This window comes from Zerene cesonia, chromosome 11, assembly GCF_012273895.1.
Source record: "Zerene cesonia ecotype Mississippi chromosome 11, Zerene_cesonia_1.1, whole genome shotgun sequence".
NCBI classification, from domain to species: domain Eukaryota; kingdom Metazoa; phylum Arthropoda; class Insecta; order Lepidoptera; family Pieridae; genus Zerene; species Zerene cesonia.
Window position 1 is genome coordinate 384,728 of NC_052112.1, and position 11,218 is coordinate 395,945.

The following is an 11,218-nucleotide window of genomic DNA, read 5'->3' on the forward strand; positions in this document are numbered from 1 at the left end:
AGTAATAAATGTTATTTGCAGTTAACAATTTTCTTTTTTCTTTATTACAATATTTATGGCAAGACTAGGTATATTTGAGTTTAAATAATATCAAACGAACTAACTAACCCTTCAGCTTTATAGGTACTCTGGTTTGGATGTTTCAATAAAGATATGTTACGGAACCCAATTTTTTTCCAAAATAAAATATAGTCTATGTTACTCGTGGATAATGTAGCTTTCGAATGGTGAAAGAATTTTTAAAATCGGTCCAGTAGTTTTTGAGCCTATTCATTACAACCAAACAAACAAAGTTTTCCTCTTTATAATATTAGTGTAGAAATGTACCTAATACAAGGTTATTATCTATCGCAAAATATTAAATGCAAATTGCATCAAAATAATTTATCCAGTTTTATAATCGATACAGTCTTTTAACAAAGAAGTTTTTTAGTTTGGTCTATATTAATAAGCGACATGTAATTACGTACTAAAATATCTCATATCACTTGTGCTGTGAGATTACAAATCGCCACCTCTTGTTTACAAAGATCTGCGTTTTAAACCCGTTTTATACTCTACATTACTTAACATTGTATCACTGGTAAAATAAATTTTCATATAGCCCTTTGCCTTGACGATTCGAGCCAAATCTGTCCACCGTTGCTTGGTGATGTCTATTTTCATATCTCCGTTGGGGAAGAAGACATCACGAGAACAACGCCCGAGGTGAGGACCTTCTTAATGACAGACAAGTTCAAAGCTATTTCAATTCCAATAAATGCGTAAAACAATAATAGTGTTATTTGAAGGCATATTATTCAAAGTGAGTAGTCATGTTTTTCTTACGTTTGGCAAGATCATTTGAATGAAAATGATGTAATAATAAAAAATAAAAAAAAATCAAGTGATCTTTTACATTCTCTTCTTATTAAGCTGTAGCTAAAACAATAGCATAGTTATGAAAAATGATGTCTTGTTTCATTAGTAACTTTTATATGTAAAAAGACGTAATATCTTATTTATCGCGGATGAATTCCCTTGTTAAAAAAAACCTTGTCGAATAACATTTAAAAAAATTGTATTAACTAATATATTTATATGGACATAATGATCCATTCGTGGACCACGATACATGAAGTAAAACAATTACTGTTGGGAGGAAAAGGTGATGATTTTGTAACCCGCGGTCGAAGGTCGGCCGCGGGCACTCAGCAAGGTCCTTCGAGACCGTATTCGTCAACCGTTCAATGCTATATTTAAACAAAACTTGAGTCAGTAACGTAATTAATAAACGGAATAATCGAGGACGTTGCGTACAATTTGGTTCTAAGAATTAAGTGAGGATAACTCAGTTTATATTTAGGGAAACACTAAGTTTTTTGAATGATTTTGTAGCTTTATTCATCGTCACACTTATATTTATAAGTGTAAGCAACAAGTTATGGTTGTGACATAATGGGCTTTCAACATATAATTAAAGTATACATATTATAAGTTTCGTTAACAAAATATTACGCAATATTTTTGAAATTGATACTGCAAATTATCCGACAAACATAACAAACACAAACCGTCACAAATTTTTATCACACGAAAAGATGTCATAATTAATCACAACTGTCAACTACGAGTGATATAATGACAGTCGTCATTATGGGGGTGAGTTTTGAGTTGTCGAAAGGAAGAATTATTAAATCCAATATTTCACTGATATTTTACAAGTTTTACAAAATAATACAACTGTTTGTAAACAAATGTGTATTTCATCAGTCAATCTGCGTATCAGCTGTCAGCACCAGTGCCAAGAGAAAGTGCACAAAATGTGCAAAACATTCGAATGGACAACAAAATCATCGAGTTACATCTTTGCAATGTAGTGTTTGAGTAAAAGTTAACAATGGGACACTAAGATAAAGTAGGATAATATGATGGGAGAGATATTGATATCTTTAGGATTATTTCTTAAATACTATCAGCACGGTTAAGAATTCTAGGATATACAAATAATTACCAATTTCCAATTATGTAGCGCGAAACATAAACGATCCATAAAAAGCAACTGAAACGCACATTAAATGTGATTAGCCGTGATAACATTATTAAATAACAATTAAGCATTAAATTTATAGAAAGTCACACAACCAACGATGCAGAATAAATCACCCGTTTCTATAATTAATCAAACGAAGATATCACAACCTTGAAACATCCTAAAATAGCCATCAAAGCAAAAGTGACCAACCGTAGAAAGTCAACTGCTCAAGGTCACACGTAACAGCTCGAACCTTGCCTGATGTTATATCACGCATACATACCCACCTGATACGTGTAAAAGCTCTGAGCCGCGATATTGCACTCTAATGCCGGACAATAGAGTCGACATTATAGATGATTATCGTGATGGGGTTTAGTCGGTGCCCCCACGTCGAGCAGTGAAAGTGAACGTAGAGGTACGCGGAAACGCTCGCTTACATAGATTACAATTTAATTACACGACCATGTATTGAATTGATCTTCTTATCTCTGTCTAAGAAATAGTAATTTCATTACAGAACCGAGATCAACCTCGCAATATTCAAAATCAGAAACATAAAAAAAATGTAAATAAGGAAGTGAATACGCGAAATATGCAATCTCAGACGTGGAAGGTCGAATGAAATAATTGGAAGGGAATTCGTTACACGTTTATGATTCAGGACAATGTCATTACTCGAAATAAATGATTAGACAGCAATGTAATGTAGTGTAAATAACTATTGGCTACATTTAAAACTCCTCAAACTGTTAAAATAAAGCCTTCAAGCTGAAAGTTTAGCAACAATAGAACCGCAGTTAGCCTATAACACACAAAATAAGCCATCACAACTCCACTTTCCACTAGCGCTATCGGAACCCGACGGCCACCTCACCGAATCTTGGAAAGCGCGACAGAACCGCCGACTCACGTGAAAGTGAAACGCCGAAAGACGCGGCGCATCAGGCCGCTTGCGCAAGCGCCGCTCCAAATACGCCACTCTCGGTTTCGGCGGACCACGGTCACGGGCGCTGGTGGCGGTCGTTTTTGTTCCTCCGTTTCACGGTCACCACGCTTGTTTGATCGGGCTTATCTTTGTGGGTCGCCGCTAATCCCCTTTGTTATAATTTTGCAATGTAAACGCGGCAAAAAATTATCACGTGCTGAATATAAATCGATTTTTCTTCTTTGATTTTAACGAGCTGTCGTTGTTGATTGAAGCGGGCGTCGTTTACTATGAGTCAATCTCTTAAATCCATATGCCAGTAAGTCAGAAATTAAGTTAATAATCTTGAACATTCACATGTTAGTGTGCGTCCAGAGAAAATATAAAGTGCTTCTCATTCTGACCCGAAAAAACAATGATCAACATTTGTTTTTTATTTAACACTAACTGTTTGCCCCGGCATCACTCGTGACCATATATACAGCCTATGTCACTAAGTGAAGTTGCAGCTTTCCAATGGCGAAAGAATTTTCGAAATCGGTTCAGCAGTTTTTGCGTGAAAACGTTACAAACATAGAAAAATACAAGTTTCCTCTTTATAATATTCTCTAGATAATGTATGTATTTAACTACTTATTTCTATGTGCATTATTATATTGTAATAAATAATAAACCTTTCCTTTTCCTCCTCACATTCAACAAATTCCTGCAAAAGCCCACCAGTCACTTCCACAGCCTGGAGCACCCGAGACAACCGCATAAATTAGAAAAAATACCTCGCACACAAGCTAGCGTTTGCAATAACTATTATACCTAGATGTCTATTAAGAAGCCTAGATTCTAGATAGGGCCTTTACGCAAACTCATTGTCGCAAATGCTGTAACACAAATTTCCATTTCTTTAAAGACATTTGTATGCGAAATAAAGTTTAATTTAACGTTTCCATAGTGAAATGATTAGAAAACCAACAACTTATCTAATATATAAAATTCTCGTGTCACAGTTTCCGTTGCCATACTCCTCCGAAACGGCTTGACCGATTTTGATGACATTTTTTGTGCTTATCCGGTATCTATGAGAGTCGGCCAACATATATTTTTCATACCCCTAAATGATAAGAGTAAGGCAGAATAGCGTTTGCCGGATGCAGCTAGTATAAATATAAAAATATAATAAACTAGTCCTTCATCCCGGCTCCACTCGGATTAACTTGGAAAAAGAAACAAAATATTATATAGCCTGTGACGCTTACACATACAGCTTTCTATTGGTAAAAGAATTTTTAAAAACAATTTAGTAGATCCAGATATTAACCCGTACAAACTCATAAGTTCACAAATTTTTTCTCTTTATATTATAAAGTATACATTCAAGAAAATACGAAAATATCACAGATACAAGTGCGTTTCATCCATTTATTTTATTAAACGACTTCAAAAATGTGAGCTGATAAATTTATGGGCATGTGTACCTACATATTTTATTACGCATTTCATATCGTATTATTATTATTAAATTCTCTTATTGTCATATTAAAGGCACAAAATGGAATTTTACACTTCTATATCTATAATAATATTATAAAACTGAAGAGTTTGTTTGTTTTTACTACTCTCAGGAACTACTGGTCCGATTTGAAAAATTCTTTCAGTATTCGAAAGCTCATTAATTGAGAAAGGCTATATGCTATATATGTACCACGGGCGAAGCCTTTTCAAGTGGACACATTTTTGACAGATTTTAAAAACGCCATTTTACATACCAATTACAAACTGTACGAAAACATAACGCGCAATATAAAAAAACCCCGTCATTCCACTGTGATCATAAGCTTAAGATGATTCATAAGAATTTCTCAACGTCATAATGAACTTACTGTTACGGGCATTACCATCAGGCGCCATCTTTGTAATCGCTTCCTGGCGCAACGCGTTTGCATACTTGAAACGACATCAAAAAGCGGCGAATGAAGCGCGAAAATTAATAAATACCTACCAGGAAAAATGGAGATGCAATTACACAATTAAATGCAGATTCGCGGGCGGCCTTCGAATCGAATTGCTTCGCATTGTGCCACTGGACCAATGAGGAAGGAACTGAACTGAACACGGAAGTGCACCGGTGCATAAAGATGGTCCGAAAAAACCGAACCGGAATCGGACCGAGCGACCTCAAAGACGATTTATCGCAAGGGCGAGCCCTTTATCGTTAGATACAGAGACCGGCTGATAACGACGGCCCAAAAACTAATCTAGGCACAAGGTCCCAGACCTAACGCATTGGGTAAAGGTCAATGCTAACGTTTCATATCACAGCACCGTGAGGTCAGCCACTGGAATTTTTACCGTGAGCCCATCTGACATTGGACATAATTTTGATGGTCACAATAGATTTATCGTGTTGACAGTTGGATTTTGTACCGTTAATAATCAGATTGTATATTTCTGTGTTGTGTAGGGTCGTGTATAAATTACCGACGGTGATATTAATAAAGATTACGTTGCTGGATTTATGTAAGTGTTAGCTTGATTGCATAGAAACGAGACATACATAAATAGGTAAGAAATAAACTATATGCTTATTTGTTTTTGTTTCTTTATTAAATATAGCTTCTTTCTTCGTGGCGATTGCAAAGCAGAGTCCACGAAGAAAACTGCTGAAAAAAGTCAAAGGCTCGCAGTGTGATATGCATCTCTCAACTTTTACCCACTTCGGGAAGAGAATATAAAAAAAAACAGCTCCATTGCAAATAATGCGGTGTCCTTGATTATTTTCCTAACGAATCTTCCACGTAATAAACTCAATTACATGACTATTGATTACAGACAAAAACTTCAAGGCGCTTTAAACGTAGCATGGTCCGACCATTGCAGTATCGTGACGCTGGACCCATAAAGTCGGTTCCAGCAATTAATCAATAAAGTAAACGCTAGAAAAATATTGCGATGCAGTTAACTGCTTCCTTGTGTCCTTGCTCAATGCACGATTACAAACTGTACCTAATTTGGAATTCAGTAAAAAATAACGAGCGAATTGGCACGCCACCGCAAACGGGATTGATCGTGTTGATCTTTTAATTATTGTGGCAAAAACTTTGAATTCAATAATGCGAGCATTCAAATGTTTACAATAGCGTGGTGTTAAATGATTTAAATTATAAATAAAACGCAATACTGAATTAAATCAATGCTATAAAAAAGGCGTTACACACACTGAATCAATGGAAGCCGATCGAAGGTTCTACGCGGGTAAATCTTCTGTTATTTTTAAGGCCACGGGTACAAACTCCAAACTTCTCGGTTGTAACGCTAACGCGCCTTTCGAGGCTATCGCTGTTTAACAAGAGAGATGTAAATGGAAACAACGCTGATAATTGTATATTATGAATCAATTAAGGTGTTTACGAAAAGGCAGCAGGAAGCGACCGTGGGGACGAGGCCGCCGTGCAACGCGGAGCCAGCCTCGATCCGAAGAGATTTACGTAATTAAAACAATTAAATACAAGTAAAACTGAGCCTCTATGGAAATTATTAAAAAAACAAAACACTTATTAAATATCTAATGAATGAAATCAACATACATACATCAAGTTTTTTATATTTGTAAATACTTTTATTTCCAACAGATGCACTTTTACAGTTGCATGAAAACAACTCAATGGAAAACATATGTAATGTATTTTTTGAGATACATGAATAAAAAAAGAAGAGTTTATAAACGCCAAAAATAAACAACACGTAGTGTGTTGTTTATTAAAATTAAAGAGAATAAAATGTAAATATACCAGAACTAAAACCCATCGACGACGCATAGCTTCTCAAGAGACAACAGAATAAATCAACGAATACCTAAAAAGACGGGTATGACTCAAAAGACGGGTGCTTCCACCAACCGAACATCCACTGCAATCAACAACCAAGCAACGGTAGCCAGTACCCCAAAATGTGACCATCTAAACAATATGGAATCCCTTATATTGCATAATCCGATCCACGCATGTACCGTGCCCGTATGTCAGCGAGGTCAACCACAACACTTGTGACATTTACACCAGCATCGAGGACTGCGATGCTAACTCCGCTTGGCTCTCCATGTATGGTGAATCTGGTCGATTTCCGTATGTTAAGATTTCATGCGTTATTTTATTATACCTGGAAGGTATTGACATCTTTAGATTGGCAAATAAAGCAGTTCGAAGGAAGAAAATTTAGATGGCTCTTATTCTGAAATCATAATCGTTACATCTTCTATTGTAACTGAGACCGCAGTATGAAAGCTATAGCCTCCTAGATTGCATACAATTTAGACACGATATTTTATTAAATCACCGATCGCCTCACACTGAGGCGTCATCACCAAAAGACTAAATCAGTCCTGAACTAGATATGGTGATTATACGAATTTTAAAAACTACCTTCACTTAAACAAAATAATAAATACTATATCGAAAACGAAAACAATCTACTAGAACCTCATTACATTCACAACAAAGCACTTTAAAGTGTAATAATACAAAGTAGAAAATTATTTAAATAACTCCTCATTCATGATTTATATACAAGTGCGACTCACGGAGCCCGCATCGCTTTACATACACTAGCAGCTACTAATTGTTATCTACCCACTATACATTTTATGTTTACGAAAACATTTTCAAGGCGATTTTTAAAGTTACCAACTCGTTTATGCTATTGAAAACAACTTGAAAGTCGGTTCAAAGTATATTTATACGTGTTTATCTTTCTTAAATTACAATGTAACTAATGTGCTGATTAGTTTGTTATAGTATACACTATCAACTGGATATTTTCGACAATGAATACTAAATGAAATGTAGTGTCAACTAAAACGGATTTTATTCATACAAATTATTTCAAGTCATCATCGCTATTAACAGTATAACATCATTATGGAGTAAGTGACAAGCACGTCCGTTTATGTCAACGTTCGGCGGGCGAATGGCTCGCGTGCGCGTCGACAGGCGGAAGCGTGCGCGCGCGCACCCGCACAAGGCTACGCTCATGACCTCGCCTCGTCTTTGTCTAGCGCTATCTAGCGTTTGTTTACCCGCGAGGCCGAATGCATCATACTCAAAGTACCCGAGTGCTAAACGATTATTATTGTTACTATTTATCGTAGTCATAAAACCTTGTAGATAAATTTTAAATAAAAATAAACCGGAATTTACTTCTTATTCGGGCTCACGGAGGGTTGTTGACTGTTCACATATGTAGGTAACGCACGTCGATATTATTGTGCTAAATATTTTATCGTGAAGGAATAAATTATGATTTATCTATTTCAGGTGATGGCGGGAAATAGTTGATCCTGCCTGCATGAACGTTCGAGAGCTTTTATTGAGCTGTAAGTTTCATTTTTTATATCTCTCTATTAACTGCGCAGTATATGCCCAAACCTACATTAAACCAGTTCATTTAAATTCCGAATCGGCAACAAACGATACATTAGGCTCATTGAACAACGCATGGAAAAGAAGCCTTAAAACTCGTCCAGGCTTTTTTAACACAATTCGAATGTAGGCGACCTTGTTTTGGTAAATCGGGGTAAGCTGCCTTATGAGCAGCTGCAAAAAGCGCAGGAGAAAAAACGAGCATTACGAGTACCTCTGAATAAATACGGAGGCGACGAAAAATAGGCATAAAATGAACGAATATTGGCCAAGGTCCTTAGAATTTTATTCACCTACATCGATGTAGCGAGACGCATTTTTAGATTCGTTTCATTTCTGCGCCGACGCCACTTTTAATATGAAATTTATGACTGAACTGTAGGAAATTTTCCTTGATACATTGTCATTGTAACACCACGCCCGCATTTCGTGATTATAGAACATATAATATACCCACATTAGTAGTACCCATAGTCAGTTCGCAATAGGGCTACTCAAAGGCTCCCTCAAAAACTCATCATCACACGACGTAATTGTCACTGGACCAACATTGACCTCACTTAACAACCGCTCGCACCTCTTCCATTGACCATCGAGGCCGTGTGTACTGTACTGTATCTCGGCTGTGAGCAACATCCGCGTATCAATGCTAGTTTCGACAGCATGCGACGCACCGGCACAACGCAGTGTATCCGACGAGAGAACAAAACAAATTCAGGGTTATACTGTATACATTGATCGACAATCTATTGGAAAACATATTGGACGTCAAGGCGAGCGGCTCCGAAACTAATGATCGATAAACGGATTAAAACAACTAGGAAGTACCGCCCGTCCCTACTCGGCCCTAGTGTGCACACACGCGCACGCGCACACACGCACACATGTACACACGCTAAGGAAAATGGCCGTGAGATAACTGACATCACAGCAAGGTCCCGAGGTACGGTCAGCAGAACGACCAGTGGAATATTACTTATTATATAATATGTAATGTTTACCGTATTGTCCTGACCTTGTTGTTCAGATTTTCGTTATGTGGAGGCAAATAGAATTAGATATTCGATTCGATATTAGATTGATGACAGTTGAATAGGTGTCATCGAAAACTGATACTTATAATATATGTAATAATTTGCATATTTCAATGCAGTTTTAACTTATATTTCTTTCATTCCAAACTCAATAATACAATACAACAAGAAAATATATTAAAAAACATGTAAAGCAATTATGACGCTATTCAGTTTCCATTTACAGTTGTGTAAGGTCATGTTAATTAGATAGGTTTATTGTACGTGTTTAGCATAACTATAACAAATGATATTTACGCCTGTTCACAATATAATAGGTCAGTATTTCTTAAGGTAATTTGTACTTTTATTATTACAGTAATTTTTAGAGTCAACAAAATACAATTTAACATTCTTTAAGGCTCTACAGATCAAAATCTACGTAGTTTTTTGTTTAACACGTCCAATACACGGTATAACTGCATTAATCGCAAACTTAAACGTAATCCTATAATTTCGACTACACATTAGGGCGGAAATTTCCTATATCACTGCTCCGATCTCAAACAAACATAAAAATTCGTAGCGAAAAACGCCCGTAGCTTGTTTTGCGCACGGTACACACGCGTACCACGCATGCCGCGTAACGCCAAGTAACGACAGCGTCTGCGACCGTCGCCGGCCTTCGGGGGCAGACACTGTATATATATTTAACCAACCTGTAGGGCCTGCCGCGTTACATATCAAAAACATTTTTAAAGCATGCGCGATTTCCTCAAAATATATCGGCTGAATGTTCGGAATTTCCTTAATTGTTCCAATGAGCGTTTTTGTCATGTAAAAATAATTGTAAAATTTAAAAAACTTGCTAATTTCCCGCCCACAATTTCCCTCACAATGTCTTCACGGATAGCGTCACAGCCTTCCCTCATTCAAATCTTATTTTTAATTTTGTAAAAAAAAATACACACTTTCATTTGAATCCATCTGTGATCTAGTAAAAGTTGCCCAAACGTAATACATAGACTTGAATATTTACAATTACTAACAACATTAATAAGAAACATACACGAATTTTTTTGCCACAAAGTATTTAACACATTTTCTCCTTCAATCTACGTATCACGCGCGTAAATCACTATAAACATCTAGCCAGCTTAAAACCTAGGATATAGCCTAATGGCGGACAATTTACGATCTCTACAGGCACCGAGAAAACAGGCTTCAGTCTGAATTAAGCGCATTCATTGTCCCTTTCTCTTTGTTTATCGAATGTTCTAGACTTTCATCGCTTTGTTTCACATTCATAACAATGGCGTTTTGATATTTTTTATGTATGTTTGTTTATTCTGTTTTTTTTATAACGTGAACAAATAGAATTAAAAAATATTTAAAGAATCGAGATATTTCGATCGTGTAGCGGGATTCGAACCCGCGTCTTTCACCGTACCACCATTCATAACGAATTTTAATGCTATGATACTACAGCCCAAGGTGCGGGTTCGAGTCCCGCCTCATGATCGAATCATTTCTATTCTTTCAATACTTTAATGCTACCAAACTAAACAAAATATGATTGCTTAAGAAACGAATTCTAAATAAAATAATACATAACATATGAATATATATATATGTTAAGCACACCAACAAAAGGCTTACTACGCAATTATTTCAACATCGCATGGTTAATGTTATGATTTTTTCCGTCATTACTTTTGCATAAAATTAAACACAGTACGAATTAAACGAATTAATATATATATTAATCATCGGACGTATTTTTAACACGCTTTTATTAGCTTCACTTGTATGTTTGTATGTATGTATGTAACTCACACCCGTTTTTCTCCCA

The 11,218-nt window shown here is 36.2% G+C and overlaps 2 protein-coding genes across 4 annotated transcripts in view; one reads left to right on the plus strand and one right to left on the minus strand.

Moving 5' to 3' along the window:
* Nucleotides 1-11,218, plus strand: part of LOC119830577 (ecdysone-induced protein 74EF) — a 166,545-nt gene that overhangs the window by 42,081 nt on the left and 113,246 nt on the right. For all 3 annotated transcript variants that reach the window (XM_038353643.1, XM_038353644.1, XM_038353645.1), the window contains exon 3: nucleotides 8,249-8,307. The gene's annotated coding sequence lies outside the window, so the exon portion shown is untranslated. The remainder of the gene's footprint in view (nucleotides 1-8,248; nucleotides 8,308-11,218) is intronic.
* Nucleotides 1-11,218, minus strand: part of LOC119830578 (U7 snRNA-associated Sm-like protein LSm11) — a 33,568-nt gene that overhangs the window by 7,424 nt on the left and 14,926 nt on the right. The window lies entirely within an intron of this gene.